The 5,298-nt window shown below is 35.5% G+C and overlaps 1 pseudogene; it reads left to right on the top strand.

Moving 5' to 3' along the window:
• The first annotated feature begins 2,210 nt into the window (after positions 1 to 2,210).
• Positions 2,211 to 3,123, top strand: LOC136144890 (myosin regulatory light polypeptide 9 pseudogene; annotated as a pseudogene).
• The last annotated feature ends 2,175 nt before the right edge of the window (positions 3,124 to 5,298 follow it).

Genomic DNA, 5,298 nt, shown 5'->3' with positions numbered 1-5,298 from the left:
AATTATCTCTTCTCTTTCTAGTTTATTAAAGTAGAAACTTAGATTATTGACTTAAGACCTTTCTTCCTTTTTAATGTAAGTAATTAGTGCTGTAAGTTTTTCTCCAAACACTGCCTTAGTTTCATTCTACAAATTTTGCCTTCAAATAATATTCCCACTTCCCTTCTTCTTTGTACTACTGTCATATATTTTCTTTCTACATATGCTTTAAATGTCACAATACATTGCTTTATTTTTGGCTTATACAGTTAATTAATTCTTAAAATGATTAAAAATGTGGAAACAATTTATTTTGTAATTTTACCCATGTAGTTATCATTTTTGGTGATCTTTATTCCCAGGTTTATATCCTAAGTTCCATCTGGTATAATTTTCTTCTGCCTGAAATACTTCTTTTAATATTTGTGTAGATAGAAATCTGATGACAATAAATTCTCTCAGCTTCAGCTTGTCAAAAATGTCTCCCTTTTTGAAAGAAAATTTTGCTGAGTGAAGAAACCTAAACAATTTTTGTGTGTTTTTGCTTTCCTTTCACCACATCAAAGACATTTTTCCATTATCTTCTGGCTTGCATAGTTTCTGATGAATAGTCTACTGTCATTTTATTTTTGTTGCTTGTGCATAATGTGTCCTTTTTCTCTGTCTTAAGATTTTTTCTTTAGCACTGGTTTTCATCAAAATTTTTTTTGTATGAAATGCCTTGCTATACTTTTTGTTAAAAAATGTTTATTCTATTTGGAATTATTTGCACATCCTGAATCTATACATGTATAGTTATCATCAAATGAAAAAAATTTCCCATCATTGTTCTCTCTGTGTTCCCCTCTTTTACTGGGACTCCAATTACACATTATATTAAGCTGTTTGATATCTTATCTGTATCTCTTCATTTTTCCAGTCTTTTATTTTCTTTGTGCTTTATTTTCATGTTCACTGAGAAAATTTTTTTCTGCGGCATTTAACCTGCTGCTGTTCTCATCCAACGTAATTTTTACTTCAGATATTGTATTTTTCATTTCTAGTTCACTTGTATTCTTATGTACGGTCTGTTTTTCTCCTCATGATTCTGTTTGTCTCAATCTATTTGAACACATGGACATGCATACTTACAATAACTGTCTTAATGACTTTTTCTGCTATTTTCATCATCTCTGTTATTTTTAGGTTTTGTAATTGATTCATTTTTCACCCAGTTGTGACTCAAATTTTTATGCTTCTTTTCATTCTTGGCATGATATTATAGAATGCTGGATTTTTTTGTGTCCTTCTTTAAGTAGGGCTATGTTTTATTTTAGCATGCAGCAAAATTTCTTGGAATTAGTTGAATATTTTCAATGACAGCTTTTAAGATATTTTAGAGTGGGTCCAGAGTTAGCTTTAGTCTAATCCTAACTTAGCCCCACTATTAAGGTGATGTTTTTCTAGAACTCTATACAATGCCCCATTTATTTCAACATCTTTCTGCTCTGACTGTTGGAAATGCAAACCATCTCTAGTTTTAAAAGTTGCAGAAATTCTCCTGCCTACTGTTGTTCAGTGCTTCTTCTTCTTTTTTTTTTTTCTAGCTTGAATAATTTCTTCTCTCACATGTTTAAATCAGAACTGAGCCCAAAACTTGAGACCTCTGCAGATCACTAGAGCTTTCTCTTTCTCTATGAGCAGACTTACTCTTCCTTTCCAATATGCTGCAGACTGTAACTCTGCGACTTCCCTCATCTCTAATGTATTTCTCATTCACTGATCAAGGTCAGTTTGGATGCTCCCTGTCTGTAATGCAGCCTGGAAACTATCTTTGGACAGCAAGCTGGTCCAGTTGTAGGGCTTGTTTTCTTTCTCTTTTCCTAAGGATCACATTTCTATTTTAAATTTCCCCCAGTATCTAAGCTCCCATGGTCTCCTTCAGTGTCTGACACGAGGACTTTGAGCCTCTGAGTGCATGTTGGGCTTCTGGGGGCTTCCGTGATGGCTCAAGCAGTAAAGAATACACTTGCAACTCGGGAGACACTGGAGACTTGGGTTTGATCCTTGGGTCAGGAAGATTCCCCTGGAGTGGGAAATGGCAACCCACTCCAGTACTCTTACCTGGAGCATTTCAAGGACAGAGGAGCCTCTCGGTCTACAGTCCATGGGGTCACAAAGAGTTGGACATGATTGAAATGATTGAGCACACACAGTGTCCAAAAATTAGTGTAAAAGATATTGAGCTCTGGGAGTGGAAGGGAGTTGATAGCTGCAGCCGGGGCAGCAAGGAGGTTCCAGAAGCTCTTGGATTCTCACGGTTGAGTTAGGGATTTAACTGCCACCATGTCGAGCAAAAGAGCAAAGGCCAAGACCACCAAGAAGCGCCCCCAGTGCGCGACCTCCAATGTGTTTGCCATGTTTGACCAGTCCCAGATTCAGGAGTTCAAGGAGGCCTTCAACACGATCGACCAGAACAGGGACGGGTTAATCGACAAGGAAGACTTGCATGACATGCTTGCTTCCCTGGGAAGAAAAATCCAACTGATGAGTATCTGGATGCCATGATGAATGAGGCTCCAGGTCCCATAAATTTTACCATGTTTCTCATGATGTTTGGTGAAAAGTTAAATGGCACAGATCCAGAAGATGTCATCAGAAATGCTTTTGTTTGCTTTGATAAAGAAGCAACTGGCACCATTCAGGAGGATTACCTGAGAGAACTGCTGACCACAATGGGAGACTGGTTTACAGATGAGGAAGTGGACGAGCTGTACAGAGAAACACCTATTGACAAAAAGGGGAATTTGAATTACATCGGAGTTCCCGCGCATCCTTAAGCATGGAGTGAAAGACAAAGACAACTAAAAAGAACTTCAAACTCCAGCCAAACGTTCCTTGTTGCCACTCTGGGTATTTCTGAGACTTTCTCTTAGAGCCTATTGCATGCCCTTAGCTTTACAGCTTCTGCCTTTCTTGTTGTATTTATTTTCAGCCATTTGGGGCACATGCATCTCTATAATCAGACTGGATGTGGGACTTCTTGTCATTTTAAGAATAGAAAATTGGGTAATTTAACTTACCAGCTGCCGTCTACCCTCCCCACCCCCAGTAACTGCAGTCTACAGAGTCAATATATTTTTTCAGAGATGGTTATTCACTCAATTTTTTTGAACCATAATTAAACTTTATGATTAAAAAAAAAAAAGATATTGAGTGGTGATGAAGATGTGGAGAAAAAGGAACCCTTGCCCATTTTGGTGTGAATGTAAATTGGTACCGCCATTATGAAAAGAAGTACGAGGACTCTCAAAAAATTAAAAATATTTTCTCTGGCATTTGTGACAACATAGGAGAACCTAGAGACATGATACTAAGTGAAATAAAGCAAATCACAGAGATACAAATGCCACATTATCTCACTTTTATGAGGAATCTAAAAATATTGAACACGAAGAAACAGAATAGAGAGAATAAAATGATAGTTACCAAGATCTGGGAGGTGGGGTGGGTGGGATGGAAATGGGGAAATGTTGGTCAAAGGGTCCAAACTTTCGGTTGTAAGATGGAGGTCTAATGGTGATGATAGTTAATAATAATGTATTGTACACTTGAAATTAGCTCAGAGGGTACATCTCAAGTATTCTCACCACACATACACACACACACATACATACAACAAAAGGGTAACTACATGAGGTGATGGATGGTAAATTAGATTGATAGTGGTAACTATTTCAGAATTTATATGAACATCAAACCACCACAAATATATACAATTTTTATCTGTCAAGCATACTTTAGTAAAGCTAGGAATACATGAAGAAAAAATAAGTACTTTAAAAAGTCATTGCTTCATGTATTTTGTCCAGATCTGTAATTGTTAAGGATGGAGAGTAAAATTCGTCTTTGTTAATGCCTCTTGGCCAGAAGTGCAAGCCCCCAAATTATAAAAATTTAAAAAGAAAAATAATCATTACAGATGCTATGATTATTTGCTGGAGAACCTTTAGGAGAAAACAAATAGAAAACGCTTTTAAAGCTAATAAGTGAGGTCATTATAGAGGCCAATTATAAAATAATTTATAAAACTCAATTTTAAATTGTAATTTTAAGAGACTCCATCCAGTACCTACAAAAATACAGACTCACTACATTTAAAGTTAAGAAATATGGAGCAAAAAGTATGAAGAAAAATACTCAATTTTCCTGAAGAATATTAAGTTGGGGAATATCATGTTTCCAGTTGACAATACCAATAGTATAAAATAAATTTTCTCTCCAAATAGCTCTACAAATTTTATTTGGCACTCAAAATAACAAAGACAAACAATTGCCTTGGGTGACACTACAATGCCACATGATAATATTTTATGTTCTTTCTGAAAAAAATCTCTCAGAAAATAGAAATAAAATAATATTGCTTTACATGATAAACATATATCTCAAAACAACCACTATATGGTAGCAATGACAAACAATAAAAGTATGGCCATTAGTATCAGGAAAAAAACTGGTATTCTGATTATTGCCATTATTTAACATTGTTCTCTTAACTGTAACCAATGTTATTAGACTAACAGTTGAGAAAGACCCTATAGGTTTAAATGAAAATTTAGACACTGGAAAGGAAAAGATACATAACATAATTTACTGATGATATAAGAAAATTACTTCTTTAAAAAGGATAATCAACTATAACATTGAACAGAGTATCAGCTAATGTATGAAAGTAACAAATCAATTGCACAAGAAAATATAATTATAGAATATAATTATTTTAATTCAACAAGAAGGAAAAGTGAAATATATATATATTATATTTACAGATAAATAAGGACATGTATAGTTCTAACATAAGAACTATAAATAAGGCCAAGGCAATAATCATCACAAAATTCTGATCATCATTGAGGAGGAAATGTCATGATAGGGAAGGGGCACATAATGGGTTTCTGGAACATTTAGAAATTTATGTCTTGACCTCAGTGGTGGTTAAAAGAGCGAACACTTCATAAATAGTACCTATGCTTTCCGTAACTTTTTAAAATGAATGTTTCACTTTTCAATGCAAAATTAAATATACATATATGGGCTTCCCTGTGGCTCAGTGGTAAAAAATTCACTTGCCATTGCAGGAGATGCAGGAGATGTGGGTTCAATCCTTAGGTCAGGAAGATCCCCTGGAAAAGGAAATGGCAACCCACTCCAGTATTCTTGCCTGGGAAATCCCATGGACAGAGGAGCCCGATGGGCTACAGTCCATGGAGTCCCAAGGAGTCAGACACAACTGAGCAACTGAGCATGCATGCCTATGTATATACATCTGTATGTATATAT

This window comes from Muntiacus reevesi, chromosome 12 (assembly GCF_963930625.1).
Source record: "Muntiacus reevesi chromosome 12, mMunRee1.1, whole genome shotgun sequence".
Lineage (NCBI taxonomy): Eukaryota > Metazoa > Chordata > Mammalia > Artiodactyla > Cervidae > Muntiacus > Muntiacus reevesi.
This window is presented reverse-complemented; position numbering and strand designations above follow the sequence as displayed.